At 39.1% G+C, this 18,775-nt stretch overlaps 2 long non-coding RNA genes and 1 pseudogene across 2 annotated transcripts; 1 reads left to right on the forward strand and 2 right to left on the reverse strand.

Annotated features, from left to right (window-relative positions):
• Positions 1-1,138: 1,138 nt before the first annotated feature.
• LOC144379341 (uncharacterized) lies at positions 1,139-3,274 on the forward strand. Its single transcript, XR_013442165.1, has 2 exons — positions 1,139-1,326; positions 2,567-3,274. It is a non-coding gene; the product is annotated as an uncharacterized LOC144379341 (long non-coding RNA).
• Positions 1,602-2,515, reverse strand: LOC144379309 (large ribosomal subunit protein uL1m pseudogene; annotated as a pseudogene).
• A 12,001-nt stretch (positions 3,275-15,275) lies between the features above and the next one.
• LOC118526248 (uncharacterized) lies at positions 15,276-18,378 on the reverse strand. Its single transcript, XR_004912525.2, has 2 exons — positions 18,293-18,378; positions 15,276-16,830 (listed from the first exon to the last, which is right to left on the reverse strand). It is a non-coding gene; the product is annotated as an uncharacterized LOC118526248 (long non-coding RNA).
• Between the last annotated feature and the right edge of the window lie 397 nt (positions 18,379-18,775).

An 18,775-nucleotide genomic window follows, 5' to 3' on the forward strand; every position in this document is an offset into this window, starting at 1 on the left:
TTTTAGGCAATTTCAGTGTTTTCCCAATGAAGCATTATAGTTAAATATAGCCATGTTTTGATGAGTTTGTGTCAAAATTTATTATTCTAGACACCCCACACAAAAAAGACTTAACATAAATATTCATAGCTTTATTCCTTCTCCCACCCCAAAGGAGGAAGAATCCTCTGTTGAATGGACAAAACATCAAGATTGATGTGTTGTGCTGATCTGAGTAATGGGTTCAGTCTAGAAAGGCTAAAAGGTTATATTAGAAAGAGCAAGACACTATCAAAAGAAAATTCATTCAAACTGGAACTGGAAGGATGAGTAGGAAGTATTTAGGCAACCAGGGAAGAGAGGCTTGTATGCCACACAGAGGGGGCGGAAACACAGCAAAACAGAAAGGTGAAACAACATGATGCCTCTGTGTGTGTGTGTGTGTGTGTGTGTGTGCACGCGATCTACAAGAGTCACTGTGAGGGAGGGACAGGGGAGATCTGAAGCTGGACAGGAAAGCTTTTTACCCCAAGTTAAGGACTATCACTTGGGGTGTCATGGAAGCATTAGAAGTGGGGATGAGGTCACCTGTGTGGCCAGGTTTCTAGTTTGGATGGCATCTTTCATCAAGCAGGACTGGAAAGAGGGGGGGAATGGGTATCTGGTGGGGGTTCTGATGAGACTGTGAATGCTGCTTGTGAAGGGCGGAACTGCTGAATGGGGAGTCTCTGTGGGGGAAGGAGTGCGGGGCAGCCGTCAGAAACGGGGCTTCTGGGATAGTCAGAATATGTTTGCCTGGTGGGGAGGCAGCACCAAGGTTTGGACCAAAGGAGCTGGCACCATGCTGGGAAGATGACTGTGTGGTTATGATATCTAAAAGGGGTTTCATAAATGAAAAAGAGAGCAAGAGTCAAGTTGACAGCTTAGCCCCTCATTTCACTGCCGCCCCCCATTTGTGATACTCTGTTAGCCTTTCAGGGCTCATCTGGAATGCTAGCTTCTGTCTGAAGCTTTTCCTCCAGCCACCCCTGGCAGTTATCTCTTTCTTTTTAGGACCTCTATAACTTGTACTTTACAAGTATTTTATCGCTTTGTATTTCCCCTTATGGGTAAAATCTCTCAAGACTGGCTTACTTATCTTTGCCCTTCCTCCATCGCCCAGACTCTGCTCTGTACGCTCTCTGTACTGAAGAAAGGAGAATTGAACTGAATCTCCACTTCCACAGAAAAGTACATCCTACGGGGTTTAATAAATATGAACCTTATATCATAAAATATTTCAAGGAATTTGAATATTTCAAAGCTCCATCCATCCAAAGCCCGAATAATTCATGTAAATATTTGACGGTAAGAACAAAAACTTATCTAATAATTCAAGACACTGGTTTTTTTTTTCAGACACAGAGAACATTTTATTTTCTTACTTTTGAAAGTGTTATAAGATTTTCCAGCATTAGAATTCATTTTCAAGTACAATGATGAAGAAATAACAAGACACTAAATCATACAGTTTCAAAATTTTCTGTTGCTTCTTAAGCCACTGAAAATTTCACAGTGCAACACTTGTAGGCAGCTTCATTGTTACTTTCTTTGGTTTCTACTCCTTTGGGCAACAATGGCTTCATCTTTAGTCACAAACTTCCAGGGAAAGGACCGACCGCAAAGGGTCCCAAATTCAGCAGTCTGTGCCTACATTGATAGGAGATCAACTGCTAGCAGATTGACAACTATCTGTCACTTGCCAGATCTACTATTGCTATTTTGGTCTTGAAAATGTTCTCCCTTTCTTCACCTACCTTAATTTCATATCCAGTTTTAAATAATGCAAGAACTTTGGGGACGTCACAGGCAATGGAATTCCAAGTAAGCATTGGAAATCTTTTTTTTTTTTTTCATTTCCTTCTTTAATGGATTAAGCTTGGGCATTATTTCTGGAACAGCTACATAAAAGTCTGATTGAATTTCATCATCCCAAATCTTCTGAATCTTACTAGTTCCTCCTCAAACAGCAGCTCCCTTTTCTTCTATTTTAATCTCTGATGCATTCCCTGTAAATACAGCGATTTTGTTGATTTCTGAAACACATGAGTATGGAGAACTAAGAACACTGGCCAATGGCTCCCCATTTTTCTTCTTCCCCAGTGCCATGTCAGGTGTCAAATCAAGATAAACACTTTGCTTTGGATTGGTAAAGTCTGGAATTTGAAATGTGTTAAGTAAGCAATTAGCTGTCTCACCTCATATAGTTGCCTTGGATATAAGCTGTTGTTATTGTTGTTGTTTTTTAAAGATTTTATTTATTTGAGAGAGTGAGAAAGCGAGAGAGAGCATTAGCAGGGGGAGTGGCAGGCAGAAGGAGAGGGAGAAGCAGACTCCCCCTTGAGCAGAGAGCCAGACACGGGGCTCCATCTCAGGACCCTGGGATCGTGACCTGAGCCAAAGGCAGATGCTTAACTGACTGAGCCACCCAGGCGCCCCTGAATGTAAGCATTTTAAGTAGACCTTATCTTCAGGCTCACCTTCCATAAAGGTTCATCTTTTTTCTCATCTGATGCTTTTTCTCACACCTTTTCTGTTTACTTTGCAGGATTTGTATAGCAACAAAATGTCCGTTGGGCACTTGAACATGGATAAGGATAAACAGGGGTCTGATAAGCCATCTTGGAAAGACTATGCCTTTGATGATATACGGAGGCTCTATCATCTTATGGCTACCACCATGTTGACCGTTCCAGATTGCGTTCAATATACTGTTCTTTGTTCTGGTCCATAAACAGAGATCTTGTGCTTGGTGGAAAGCTCAGCTCAAGAAGTGCTGAGATGCAGATTAAATTAATTACACCAGAATTATATTTGAAAATTGAAAAGAAGCATTTTCTAAAAGGCAAATTCCAAATATATGCCTTTTCAAAGGAAGTGTCATTTGGAAAGAAACTGAATCACACCATGAAATCTGTGGCATTTCTTTTGGTTTCCACTCTCTTCTATACTAGTGGTAGGCTCATGTGATATGTAGAAATGTGCTTAATCAAATTTAGCTTGACTTCTCAAGTTAAGAAAATGTATATGCAGTATTTCTGAGATAAGAAGAGGCACATTCTTTTTTTAGCACACATACTTCCTATGCTGCTGCTTTTGCCTTATTCCCTTATTTGAAAATTTGGCTTTGCTTATAAAATCTACAAATTTCTCTTTGTTTAGAACAGGGCTAGAATAGCCTGGGATCCTGTGGAACTGAATGGTATTTTAGAGTGCTGATTCTCATTTTCTCTTCAATAAAGATCGCAACATGTTACTTGTTTGTATCTTATAGCACACACACTGGGGATTACCCACCTGGGAAAGGGATTCTGGTGCAAGCCTTCTGTTTGCTGAGCTATGTGTTGTTGAGCAAGTCACTTAATCTCTGAGGTAAAATGAGGGCCTGTTGCCTAAAACTCCATGATTCTGTAGTTTAAGTATAATCAACTCGAAAGTTTGATGATTTCTTTGAAAATTAAAAAAAAGTGCTAGTGACCATAAATGCATACCGCTGAGCCCTGAGTTTATTTTTGAAATAATGTAAGACAGGGAGAGAGGTTTGGGAGGTCCCTTCCTTTATATAAATTTTATAATGGGATATGTTTGTCTAAGGTAGCACATGCCAAGAGTTCCGGGTCTATAGATGCTACCAGAATTAGAGACGTAGAGATAAGGATAATGAATTTTTTTTTTAATTTGAAAAAAAAGTAAAACAGAAACAATTTTCTAATTTTATTGCAAATAACTTGTAAGACTGAATATGATTACACTGTCACACACTTCTACATTGAATAAACACTATGCAAAAGGATCAGCTACAATGCAGTAATTTACCAAGATTAAGAAGAGTCCAGTTTTTAAGAGCTCATTTTAAGGGTTGTTGATTTTTAAATCAATTTGCTTATTGTTTCATAGTTTATCTTATGTTTTGAGAAGCTTTCTCTCAGGAAAAGAAATTTTATGCAGGAAATATATATGATCATCTTTGTGATGTGTTAAAATTGAAAGAAAATTAAACTTTACTAAGAAAAATCATACTACATGCAGAAATAGACAAAGAACCACAGACTAGATGTAGATTAGATATAATATATAAACATGATTTTTTATAATGGCTTTTAAAATTCAACCTTAAGATACAGATTTTTTTTTTACTAGGAAAGGAGAGCAATGTATTTGTGTTGGAATTTAATCATATGTGTTTATTCATATGTGTACATCTACATATGAATGCCAGTGTATATATAATTATATGCTAAATATTATGCATACACAGTATACACACATGTGTAACTGTTGGCATTCTTGTCTATTCTGAAGAAAGAAAATGCTGCTATATTTAAAAATGTCTAGCATTCAGTTAATTCTGAAAAAATCACATTGTTTCTTGGCTTTTTTTGTTACTTCCTGTTGGCCTAGTGGCAATGACTCATTATAATGTAATACATATGGTTTCCAGTATCACATAATGAATATAAATGGATATATAAGAAATCTGAAACACTATTCTTGTTTAAAAAATGTAAACATTGAACAGAAGCTTATTCATCAGAGAATTTGATGTCACTAAATAGTAAGTGCTTTGATTTCAGTAATACTAAGACTCCGATAGAATTGATCTTCAGTGAAGAAAAGTGACTGAATTTTACTTTTTAGTAATTATTTTATAGCTTATACGTAAAAACAAACAAACAAAGAAACCTTTTAAACCGGTTCATTGTCTCTTTCTGCAAATAGGTCACTTCTATTATAGGTGCTGAAATACGTTTTCTTAATATTAGGCTTATGTGATACAGGTACTCATTTCAAAGTTGGAAAAATAAAGTCCCTGACAATTAACTTGAGAGGGGAAAAGAGTAAACAGAAATACAAATACAAAAGAACAAATATTTTTGAGTTAACAGCCCCCTAAGGAGAATGGCAGAATTAGATTAACAAACATTTCAATTGAAGAAGGTCTTAAAGTTTAATCTACTAATTTAATGATAATTAATGGAAATTAGTGGAATTCAAGAGTGAAGAAATTTCTACAATTATAGCTTGAAAGAATGAATTGAATTTTGTTGGAGAAGCTGCTATTTTTGAAATGAAGAGTTAACAATCAAGCGGTAAATTAGGAAACTAACAATTACATGGTAAAGAGAATCCAATATATGTAAATTACCCTCACTGTAGGTAGAAAAGTTGTTTGATTTTATTTCCCTAAGCCACCTCAAGAACCACCTACCAATAAAGTAAGTTACATCTTTGGGCTCAATTTTCATTATCTGATAATATTCCTGGGGCAAGTAATCATCTCCATTTGGGATTGGAAACATTTGCATTAGAAATCAATCTACTTCTTCTTTTTTTTTTTTTTTTTAAGATTTATTTATTTATTTATTTGACAGAGAGAGAGAGAGCGAGAGAGGGAACACAAGCAGGGGGAGTGGGAGAGGGAGAAGCAGGCTTCCCGCAGAGCAGGGAGCCCGATGTGGGGCTCGATCCCAGAATTCTGGGATCATGACCTGAGCCGAAGGCAGATGCTTAACGACTGAGCCACCCAGGCGCCCTGAAATCAATCTACTTATAAATGATGTATTTGCTTTCACATGATTTTCATCTTGTTCGGTTGAAATGTGTTGTTTTTTCAACAAGCTGATGTTCCAATAATATTAGAGATATAAAAAAAATACAATTCTGGAGTTCTGACTGGACTTGGCCAAGTTTCAAAACTGTAAATGCTAAACCACAAAGGGCCTACATTCATGGTTCTCCTCCCCCAAAGGGTGAAGGGGCTCTGAGGTTTATAAATAGATTGACTTCACAAGTATTCCAGAGATTCTTTTGCTTTTGCTTGGCTCATTTCCTTCTTGATAAGATTCTATTTCCTTTCTCTTCCTCTTCACTCTGTTACTTAGCATAGTTTCAAAGTATGGTGTAGCCCTCTTGAACCACTGCTTTCAGCAAATGACTCATCATGAGATAACTGAAGATTTGGGGGCATATGTGTTACTTTTGTTCCTGTTAATTCTTTGCTTTCCACCTCACTATAGATATAATAAACTTCCATAGTTGGCACCCGAATTTTTTTTTTTTTTTTTTGCTACTGTTCTGGCATTGAAACATCAGCCGGTCTCATTTTCTTTGAACCAAGATTAAGCCACAATGCAGTCTTGAAACAATAATGGATTTACTTATTGTTCTTGACCCTTGGTTTAGTAATGAGGAGTCTTGGAAGAAAATGAACTTCTTTTACTCTTTTAAGAATGGTACAATATACTGAATGTTTGTGTCCCCCAAATTCATATGTTGAAACTTAATTCCCAATGTGGTAGTATTTGGAGGGTAGGGCTTTTGGGAGGTGATTATGGTCATGACAATGGAGCCATCCTGACTGGAATTAGTGCTCTTATAAAAGGAACCCCAGAGAGCTCTGTTGGCTCTTCCCCCATGTGAGGACACAGCCAGAAAATTGCCATCTGTGAACCAGGAAGTGGGCTCTCACCAAACACCAAATCTGCTAGTGTCTTGATCTTGGACTTCCCAACCTCCAGAGCTGTAAGAAATTTCTGTTGTTTATAATCACCTAGTCTATGGTATGTTATAGCCTCTTGAATAGACTGAGACATATGGTGACCTTGTCTGGGGAAAAGAAGGGAATCAGGGCAATATGGACCCCTTCTTTTCCCCACTACCCATCCCTTCCCCTCACCTGGCAGAGAGGGAGCTTTGCTGCTTGGATGCCCTACACAAATGGGTACCTGCACCAGTTGATTCCACATCTTGCTCCCTCATCCCAGCCCCTTTACACCCTAAATCTAGCATTTGTTCTGTTCCCCAAAAGTTCTGTTTAATTCCATCTATTTTAAATGTGGGCTAGGAGTTGTAATGAAGGGTAACTTGACTGTGGACCTTGATGGATTTAGAATCTTTTCCTAATATTAGTCAGGCCTCACTGACCACCTTCATTTTTCTTCATTTTTGTTCTTATATGGGATTGGCATCTTACTGATTGTATCTCTCCCCACTTCCAACTTGGTTCCTGTTGTGCCGTTTCGGATTCAATAGGTCAAGCTGGGGCCTGAGATTCTGCATTTCCAACAAGCTCCCAGGTGAAGCCAATGCTGTAGATCCTCAGACCACACTCAGCAAGGGTCTTGAGAAATAATGAATCAAATATTGTACCAGTTTCTTCCCCATTCTTCATAGAACATCTGACATTGAAATAGCACTTAATATGGGCCTGATAGCATTTTAAGTGCTTTGCATGTGTCAACTCATTTGATCCTCACAATGCTCTGTGAGATGGGCACTATTATTAGCCCCACTTCACAGCTGGGGAAATCAAGGCACAAAGTTATTAAATTGTAAAAAGCACATAGCAAGTAGTAGAGCCCGGATTCAAACAGTCTGGCTTCAGAGCCCATGTGTTAAGCTCCATTCCTATTTCAACAGTTTACAAACTCATCACGTTCATCTGGACATACTTCAAGTTTTCAATATTTCCCCCTTAAAGTGTGGAACCCAGCTTGAAAATAGTGTTCCAATGATGTGATTGACCAAAAAGATGTGATTGTTCCAGATCATCATGACATCGATTCACCATTATATTAGCCACACTGCCAATTTTGTGCCCGATGTAAATTTGATTCGAGCCAGTACTCAAGGATTGGCTGTAGGATCCCAAGGCAGCTGTGGTTTTGGCTGTTTTCTGTTTTCATTTATTTATTTTTTTGTCAAGGAGAGGGAGCAAGGATCAGCTGAGGTTAATAGCTCTAGCTGATCATTGAGGCAGCAAGAGAAACAGCTCCAAGACAAATACATTGTTCATTGTGTAGCCCGAGGGGAGAGATCTGGCTGGAAGGGCTGAGCCGGGCAGAGGTGAGAGGTGAAATAGGATATATACTGTGTGGGTGAGAAGGTTGGTGGCTGGTCAGGGCAGGAGGCAAAGTGGAGAGGCTGAGGAAGCAAACTGGAGTCTTATAAATGAGCCAAGTTTGGATCAAGGAAGACAAAGATTCATTCATTCATTCATTCATTCAATATTAATTGACAACGTACTACGTTCCAGACACCATGCTACATGCTGGTGATACAGTGATGAATAAGACAGACCTGGTCCCTGCCCTCAGGGGATTCTAATTCTTTTGGGGAGACTGACAAGATAAAACCAAACCAAAGCAGACAAGAAAGCAGACAAATAAATCAGTGCAGGTTGTAATGAATGTCCTAAAAGAAAACAAGGGTCAGAGATGGTGAAACCAAGGGGCACCCTAGCTTTAGGTAGGGTGGCCAGAGAAGGCCTTTAGCTGAGGCCTAAAATCAGAGAGGTTAAGCATGGGGAGAGGGCATTCTAGGGAAGAACCAGCTGTGCCAAGAGCCCAAGGATGGGAACGGAAGAGAGGCTGGCAGGATTTTGGGGACCCACAGTCATTCATTGGGAATGGGTACAAATTGATGTAAGGATTAACGCTGAGAATAACCAATATGAAACAAAATTAATTGGCTTTGACAGCCTGGTCAGTTCTCATCTGGAGTATCATGTTGAATTCTTGACATATCAGAGTATCAAGGCTCACGAGTGATTGGCTGCCATAGCCTCTGAAATTGGGGAAAATTTTTGGCAAGTCCCAGCATCTTTTATTTGGCCTTTTTTTTTTTTTTTGGATTTAAAGGCCCATCTCTGAGTTGCAAGGGTCTCACTGAGGTCCTAACAATCCTTACAGAGAAATCTTTACCTAAGTTATTGTGATAAAGGGCAAGGGCAGAAACAAAGCACAGGGCAGGGTTAGTATGGAGAAGTCAAGGGACACTGACCATCAAACTCTTCTCTGATCTCTCCAATCTCGCTGACCTATTGCAAAGGAGAGGAGGTTGGTCTGGATGCCTCTTTGGGTGAACTGCTAGTAGTTCTAGTGATGAACGCATTTTCTAAGGCTCCTCAATGACCTTTTAGGTGACTTTTGGAGAGTTTTCTAGAGAGGAAAAGGTAGTTCAATAATCTATAGTTTCCAGAATCTGTCCTTTTCTACCCTTTTGAGAATCAGAGCATTTGTCATCCCCCAGGCCCTCCCCAGTTGTCACTTGGATTACTGTACTGGTGTCTTATAACTGGTCCCCTGACTCTTCTCTCACACCTACAGTCTGTCATCCACAGAGCTTTCAGAAAGATTCAACTGAAATTCGCATAGTATCTTGTCTCTATCCTTGGCTTAAAGTGGTTCCTCATTATCGTTAATAAAAATCTAAACTGCTTTTGTTGACATTCGATACCTTTAGTGATCTGACCTTTGCCTAAATTGCCACTCTCATCTCCTGCCATATCTCTCTACTCTGAATTGTGGCCATACCACGCTACTTGCTCTTTACTGAAATAACCATGTTCTCGTATCACATCTCTGCTTTCTCATATGAGGTTCCTACTTGCTTCTTCGAAACTAATTCCTATTTATCTTTTAGAATTGAGTTTAAACTTCACCTCCTTTAGGAAGTCTTCCTTGACATCCCTAGTCAGGATGAAGTGCTTTATCTGAGTTTGTAACACATTGTACATGCCTCTGTTACAATACTTAGTGTCTGTTTTTCTGTCTTCCCTACAAAAACCTTAAGCCTTTTGAGGGCAGGGACTGCATCGTTTAGTGCTTAACTGTGCCCTACACATAACAGCTTCAGAAAGGGTTATGGAGTGGCTGCATTTGCATGTGCCACTTTCCGGATTTATTGTAGTTTTCCATGATTTCTCACAGATTACAAAGACCTCATGTTAATTTCTACATCACATATATTCTCCATCTCTACCTCCCCTTTTGGGGAGTAGGGGGAAACGATTTGCTTAAGCTTAGGTCTAGAGACCTATTTCTACCTCATTTATCAGTCTCACAGAAATCTCTAATGCAAATTTTTTATTACCTATGGTTTAAACCAAGGGCTCATATTTTGCTATGATTTAGGATACCAAATTATAGACGTTTAGACCTAGAAAGGATCTTAGAAGATCAAATCCAATATTTCACTTTAAAGACAAGGACATGAAGCTTCAGGGAGAGGTAAAGTGACCACTCTAAAATCACCCTACTAGCTGTAGTTGATGGCAGAGTTAGCCCTAGGGGTTAGGTCTCCATCCTCCCAGCCGTGGGTCCTTTTCCCTACATATGGCCGCTCTTCAAATCTTTATCCTCTTTTGGTGTCAGAGACCCATTGTGAATTTGACCTTGGTTTATTCACCAAGCTGAGGTTTTAATTTTGCCTCTGGAACTAGTCATTTGGTTACTAGCAAATGAATTAATATTATGCTTTTTCATTTGGAGGCCTGCTAAACTCTGAACATCTTTCCTAAAAATCCTCAGGGGACTTAAGAAAAAAAGAAGCATAAATAAGTGTTGGATAGATTGTTAGTCTTTTGTTGGTCTCTCAGGAGCCCTTCATTCTATCACAGATTGGTTCACAGCAGAGTAGCTAATAAGCACTAGCACCTCCTTTATAATGCCAAGACATTCACGTTGTCTTTTTTAAGAATGCTCTAGAAAGGAAGTGGGAAAGTTACACAAAAATATTATTTCCCATAGAAGCAAATAAGTTCCTTTACTAGAATTTAAAAATTATATGTGCAGTTTGCTCATTTTTTACTTTAAAATTTTTGACTATTTATTAGATTTGGTTAGTAACATTGTACACTACTATTATAAAGATTTAGCAATCCTTCATTTTAACATAGAATATTTCCTTTCTTTTAAAGATTTACTTATTTATTTTAGAGAAAGAGAGAGAAAGCGTGCGTGTGTGTACACGCAGGGAAGGCACAGAGGGAAGGAGAGTCTTAAGCAGACTCCAGGCTGGGCGTGAAGCCTGTTGTGAGGCTCAGTCCCACGACCCTGAGATCATGACCTGAGCTGAAACCAAGAGTGGACGCTTAACCAACTGCGCCACCCAGACACCCCGAGAATATTTTAAACATACAGAAAGTACAGAGAATAATATAACAAAAAAAAGTCATATATCTACTACCCAGCTCAGTCATATAATAAAATGTTGCCTATTTGCTCTGGATCTCTCTTTTCCTCGTTCTCTCCCTCCCTTATTCTTGTTTTCCTCTCCTTCTCCCGACCAAATTAAAATCTTACACATATAGTTAAAGTCCCTGTAATCAACCTGCCCCATTCTTCTCCTGCTATTGACAGAGTTTACACCAATCCTGAATTTTGAGGGTTTTTTTTTTTATAAAAGATTTTATTTATTTATTTAACAGAAAGAGACACAGCGAGAGAGGGAACACAAGCAGGGGGAGTGGGAGAGGGAGAAGCAGGCTTCTGGCCGAGCAGGGAGCCCGATTCGGGGCTCGATCCCAGGACCCTGGGATTATGACCTGAGCTGAAGGCAGACGCTTAATGACTGAGCCACCCAAGCACCCCAAGTTTTTTTTTTTTTAAGATTTATTTATTTATTTTAGATATATATAGAGAGACAGAGTGTGGGAGTGGGGGGGAGAGGCAGAGGGAGAGGGAGAGGGAGAATCTCAAGCAGACTCTTCGCTGAGCACAGAGCTTGATGAGGGGCTTGATTCCCAGGAGCCTCAGATCATGACCTGAGCTGAGATCAAGAGCCAGATGCTTAACCGATGGAGCCACCCAGGTGTCCTTTGAAGTTTTTTTTGTTTGTTTTGTTTTGTTTTTGAGTAGACTCCATGCCCAACGTGGGGCTTGAACTCATGACCCTGAAATCATGAGTCACATGCTCTACTGACTGAGCCAGCCAGGCGCCCCTGACTTTTGAGTTTTAATTTTTGTGTTTTTTTATACTTATACTATAAATGTATCTGTAAACTATAATGGTTTTTGCCTGTTTTCCATCTTTATAAAATGATATATTCTACACTTCTCGAGTCTTCACTCAACATGTATTAATACACATCTTCCAGTTCATTTAAACTGTTATACGGTATTTTCATTGTATAAAAGGGCCACAATTTACCCATTCTCTTACTGATGCATCTTTAGATGGTTTCCATATTTTTCTCTTATAAACGGTGTGGGAATAAACATGCTTTTACCTGTCTCCTGTACCTACGTGTGGTGTCACTAGGTTGTGTCATAAGTATTGAGATGAATTTTCATTTGATAGGAAAACAGTCTGATTAGTTACTTAAAAGAAAAAAAAATGGAGTTAAGATAAGTGCTGGGAGAAACAGAATGTCAGGAATAGGAAATAAAATAGTATGGAATGGTAGGTGACTGAGATAGAATCCTATGCTTTTTTTTTTTAAGTAATTCATCTTTTGACAAAAAAGTAGCTTGAACATATAAGTAAATGGAACAACCTCCAAAAGCCACAGATTTTCATCTACATTTAATACATTGTCTTTTTCTTTTTAAGATTATTTATTTATTTATTTGAGAGACACAGAGAGAAAGCATGAGCAGGGGGAGAGGAGCAGAGGGAGAGGGAGAAGCAGACTTCCCACTGAGCAAGGAGCTGACGTGGGGCTCGATCCCAGGACCCTGAGATCATGACCTGAGCAGAAGGCAGACGCTTAACCGACTGAACCACCCAGGCATCCTACACGGTCTTTTTTTTAAAGTAATTTCTACACCCAATGTGGGGCTCGAACTCACAACCTGGAGATCAAGAGTTGCATGCTCCCCTGATTGAGCCAGCCGGGTAAAACACTACCTTTTCTGTCATTGCTTCCATGAAGTTTCTTAGAATTTTCCTTTTTTTTCTGTGAAAATTGACTACTTCCTCCTTTGGGCCTCTATTCTATCTACCTCTATTATGTGATGTATTGTGTGTTATATTAGCTATGGTTTGTTTACATGTCTCTCTTAATAGGCTGAGTATTGTTCGAGGGTGGAGTTCATGTCTTCTTCGTGTCCCCAAGGTGTGGTGCACAAAAGGTAGTGAACACAGTCCAAGGAATGAATGAAAAGTCCAAATCATGGAAGATCTTTTAGACTTAGCATTGGTTTCTATTGATAGGATACTTCAGTGAAAACTTGCAATAGGGAAAGGTTTTATCTTTTTGGCTTCAGTTGGAGCTTCAATCAGAAGTTTCATATAAACCTTAATAAAAATGACTAATAAAGCAGAGAAATCACTTAAAATTTGACTGTAGACGCTTGCAGTGTATGATTTGTAGGCGTCAGTATACGGTTAATTTTAGGAAAACTTCAGTTTTACAAATTACCAAGAAATCACCTGCAAAATGCTTTCTATTCTCATTTAGGGATTTAATTCTTTATCAACAGTTAAGATTTTCAGGGGCGCCTGGGTGGCTTAGTTGTTAAGCGTCTGCCTTCGGCTTAGGTCATGATCCCAGTGTCCTGGGATTGAGCCCCGCATCAGGCTCCCTGCTTGGCGGGAAGCCTGCTTCTCCCTCTCCCACTCCCCCTGCCTGTGGTCCCTCTCTCTCTCTGTGTCTGTCTCTCTGTCAAATAAATAAATAAAAAAATCTTAAAAAAAAAAAAAGATTTTCAAAACCCTTTATTCCTATAATCTGGGATACTGGGGTTTTGTCTTATTAGGACTGCTAATGATTAAAAGAAATATTTCTTCTAAAGTGTTTAGCCCACTGTTTGGCAAACAGTAACAATAAATATTAGCTTCACTATTATTGGCTGATTCCATATTTAGATTCCTCTCATTTATTTTTTTTTTTTTATTTTTATTTTTTTTTTTTTTAAAGATTTTTATTTATTTGACAGAGAGAGCACAAGCAGACGGAGAGAGAGGGAGAAGCAGGTTCCCTGCTGAGCAAGGAGCCCGATGTGGGACTCGATCCCAGGACCCTGGGATCATGACCTGGGCTGAAGGCAGCCGCTTAACCGACTGAGCCACCCAGGCGTCCCAAGATTCCTCTCATTTATACCATGTGCTTCTTGGTATGTATTTGTTTGTCTATCCATACATTTGGAATAGTGCATTGATTAGTAAAGCTGTCAGAAAAAAGAAGGCATCTCAAAATTCAGACCTTAAAATTAAGCACATAATGGGAAATTCTTGAATATTTTGTCAATCAGGTATGAAAAACATAAGGGGATAATATATTATAAATATATTTTTCAAAATGTAGAAAAGTCATTGGAATATTATAAGAAGGCTTACTCCTATCATAGGAATTGCTTATCATGAATAATAGATCACATGCATGATAGAAGGCGGTATCTAGTTTCATTTCCCCAAAAACATCTTTTCAATGGTAAATTTGAGGCAGCTGTGGTTTGCCAAAGTATAAACCAGTGGGGTCCACCATAACTAGTATGTGTTTACATTTTGACTCATGGAGCCTTGTCAGGCTTTAATCACAGGAGAACAAGCAATCTTACTCAGACTTCATTGTTTAATCTTCCATTCACTTGTTTTCCAAGTTTGTTTCAGTCTGTGGCAAGGTTCCTCTTTGATTACAACATGTAGTCCTGATTTCTGCAATTTATCTTCATTTGCCATTTTGAGGTGGCTATGAAAATCCTATGATAAGCTCCTTATTTTCCCAATCTATGCATGTAAGCCTCATTGAGTTGGATTTATCTTAAATACATTTTGAAATCACATCAGCACTTTCAGATCAGCAAATTACTTCTTAATCAATTACTGTCTTACTATTAGATGCTATTTTAAATACATGAAAGAGAGCAGTTTCCAAATGTGAGTAACTACTTCCGGGGAAGAGTAAACCGGAGCCTTTAATTAAATTGAAAGTCCCAAATTTTTATTATGCTGTCACGGGATATTTGAATAACTAGCTGTAAATGAGTTCTATTTGTACAAAAGGAATTTTCTCAATCCAACTGTCCCTATTTCAAAACATAGTTCTGGGGCATCTGGCTGGCTCAGTCGGTAGAGCATGATGCATGCGACTCTTGATCTTGGGGTAGTGAGTTCAAGCCCCACGTTGGGGGTAGAGTTTACTTAAAAAATATTAAAAAAAATATATATTAAAAAGTATATAGCTCTAGGTCCAGGGCAAAACTGGAAATGGAATGGCCATGTCTCCATTGCTAAAAAAAAAAAAAAAAAAAATTAGAAGCTTACAGAAATAAACTGAACCAATAGACAGAGGAAGACAACCTCTGAGCCCCCCCCCTACTTTTTCCTGAGCTGATCAGACAATTTACTCAACTAACTTTAGTCATTAGAAAGTCAATTCTTCACTCTAGAATTTCTTCCACTCAAGTAAACAATTTGATGCATATAATTTGGATTAAAAAAATCCCTCTAATAAAGATCTAGGTATATATCTTGAATAAGCTCCCTCTTTTGGGTCACGGAAATTTATTCAAAGAAAAACCAAACAGAGATAATAACAACATTAATTACCATTTATTGAGCTTCTCCTATGTGACAAAAATTTTACATACTTTAGACCTTACAGCAAATTTGTTGGATGAATTTTAGATAGGAGGAAATTTCTGCTCAGACTGGTTAAGTAACTTGCCCAAGTTTGCACAGTTGGTAAGTATGAAGGCTGATATTAAAATCCCAGCCCATCTGGTAGTTGTACCTAAGAACATTTGTTCTTTCCTCTACAAAACAGTTGATGCAAAGTGAAATTACTTTATGGTCACTTTGATAGCTGATTTTTCAGAAAAGCTATAAGACATGGATTCAATGGTGATAAAAATATGTCCAGTTAGAATACAATTGCATTGTCCTTAATAGTTTCTTTATTTGTCATCTGTTTTTCTTTTTTCCCACTTGAGATATTTGCAGAATGATACTGTGAACTAACCTACCAACTTCACCTCTGTCCTCATTCCCCTTCTGCTCCCACACACCATTAACAGAAAGAAATTTCCTTTCAAATGATATAACCAAATTTATAACTCACATAGATGATTATCACACAGAAACATTTATTAACCTAACCGATGGCCACATTTTTGCCAAGATTCACCAGTTCTGAAGTTACTTGCCAAGAAAACAGATTTCTCAATAGTTTGGTGAAATTAGGTGCCAAATTACCCAGAGGATGAATAAGAATTACTGCTGGTCTTGTTGGCCAATCTGCTCAGCTGTTCACGAAATTTCCAGTGTCTTGAAAGAATTCAGCCAGAAGGGCCCCCAAAATCTGCACTGTGACTTTACCTACTGATAAGTCAGAGGACAAAGGCTGTGAACAGATCCAGTAGAGGTTCAGGTGGCCACCCAAGCAGGAGTTCACAAAGTCTCAGACGCACAGTAGCTACACCAGCTACCATGGACAGACCAGGTTCCAAGAGCCAGACACTGTGCTAGGAGCTGTATGTACATTATTTCATTACTCTTCTTAGGCCGGCTTGCGTAATAGTTCACCCCACTGACACAGAGCCAGACTAATATGGCTGTGGGTCCTTGGGCAAGCAATGGAAATTGTGTTTCAGTTTCTATGTCTTGTAAAATACTTCACAGAGTTGAAGGGAGAAATGAATTCAGTTCCACACAGTCTTTAGAACAGTCCACGGTATGGAGACAGCACTCAGTATCCTCAATGTATGTTGGCCCCGTTCTGCCTGTCAGGACAAGATCCATAGAGCGTGCAGAAGGACCTATCATGTCAGCCTCAAGGCCTCTTGTTGCCATGTGATGAATGGCCTCCATATGACTTGTGGGGACGGTGGGACAAGCATTCCGGGGCTTCCTCCTTCCAGATGGGAATGGGAACCATGCAAACCTCCTCAGTGAAGACTTAACCACAGCCTGGTGACTCCACCAGTGGTGACGAAAGTGTGCACATGGAGGGCAGGAGGCGGGAGCCTTTGCACACCTCCAACCTTTCCTGTCTCCCGGCACAGTCATATCCCCTGGCACAGATCAGCCAGAGAAATCCATATCCACTCACTCACAACCCAAAGAGAATCACACAGCAGACTTTTCTGCCTGTTGGATGATAATTAGAATTGAGCTTTGAGTGTAAATCTTTTCAAAAATCTTATGTCTTAGGTATAATTATCCCATTTAAGAAATGAAGAAATTAAGGCCTAGAGGAATTAGGTGAATTGCCCGAGGTTATTACATTATAAATGGACAACCCGGATTCCAACATCGGTTTATACCTTATTCCCAAACCCATGCCACGTTCCTCTCACTATTCAGGTATTAGTGCTCCTTTGGCTCGAGGATATTACAAACTCATTGTTTCTCCTAATCTTTTTGTTGCTATTGCTTGACCATCTCATTTTTTGTCACTGATTTTATCCAAGAGCAAGAATATGCTATGGAATTCTTGGGGTAGCTGTGGAAATTAAATGTTCTAATTTAAGAGATTGCATTACAGATTATCTGTGGATTGTTATTTCTCCACACTCTCTCTTTCTTCCTCCTACTACCTCATATATTTGACGTCTGATTATTAGACTCTTTTTAGAGGTTCTTGGACATGCTCCTTTGTGGGAAAGTGTTAGTTAAAATTGTTACAGGCAGACATTTGTGTTTTCACAGCCTTTCAATAGAGGGGAGAAAATAACTTTTGAGTTCATGAAAATATACACTGCAAAGATTTTCTTAAAATTCTCCACAAGGTGTAGATAATTGGTCAATTGTACATAGTCAAATAATTAGTCAATACAGTAGCGAAATCAGGAATGGTTATTGGTTTTATATTTCGAGCTCACAGCAAATTATTCGTTCTGAGAGTTCAAAGTCTCTGGGGCAGTCAGAGGACTTGAACAGCCTCCCCTGTCACTCTTCAGTGCCATGGAAGGGACCGAAGCGTCATACACGTAGACCTTCACCCTGCTAGCTCTGACTCTCCCCTTCCTATAGGTAATGAATACGCTGCTTGCAGTAGGTGTTTGTCCAACCTTTTCATACCATCTCAGCACTGTGATGATCAACAAATGTGTCCTGAAAATCTTTTATATGCACACCTTGCAGTCGGACCTCAGACCTTCTTCGGTGCAGAGCCTGGCCCTTGTACACACGGGACCATAAAGGGCACGCACCACATCCGTAAGTGGTAACCTCATCCCTTAATGTTGAAATGGTTTTACTTTCCTCTACTAGCTAGGATAGCAAATACCTATCTGGCTTTTATTTCCTTACGGCATATATATGTATTTGCCATATCTAGCACATTTTGAAATTTGAAAGCACTGATTTCCATAACCAGTCTAATTCAGGAAGAAATCTTACAACCACCAATCTCTGCCAACACTCTTTCCAGTGGCCACCCCCACCTCCAATTTCACGTAAATAGCAAATACTCTGTAATATTTTATCTACAGGAGACACTGTTGACTTGCAGGAGTAGTAACCATATTTGCTTATTTTTTTCATGCAAGAAGCTTAAAAATGCTTCTATGCTCTACAAACAAGAAGAAAAAAATCTGGAAGGACTTACCTCTGTCATAACATCATCCATAACAAGTGATTTTAAGATGAAGACTTCTTCGTGAGAAATAAAACCTGCTGGATTTAGCATTCAGCTCTCACTTTTATTAAATAGAGTTGTCATTTTAGACCCAAGCCTTCCCTAGAGATGGTGATCCCACCAGGGGAAGCAATATGTGAAGTTATCGCAAGAAAGTTTTTGTGTGAAATTGTGACTCTTGCCAGAGATGTCATATGTTTTAGTTAACTTCCTTCCCAAGAGCTAGGAAACTTTCCCAAGCCCCGGCTACATACAACTGGAATGCTCTGCAGAAGTCAGTAGCATGGGGCTGCCGAGAAAGAATGAATTTTATACACTCCATTTGTTTCTGGAGATAAAGCCTCTGTTCTATTTTCCTCAAGGCGAAAGTCCAATTCACTTTGAAAACTGTAAAGCCTTATTCCACTGGAAGGAAATGATTATGATTTCTGTCACTGTTATTACTATTTATAC

The sequence above is a fragment of the Halichoerus grypus genome, chromosome 10, assembly GCF_964656455.1.
Source record: "Halichoerus grypus chromosome 10, mHalGry1.hap1.1, whole genome shotgun sequence".
NCBI lineage: Eukaryota > Metazoa > Chordata > Mammalia > Carnivora > Phocidae > Halichoerus > Halichoerus grypus.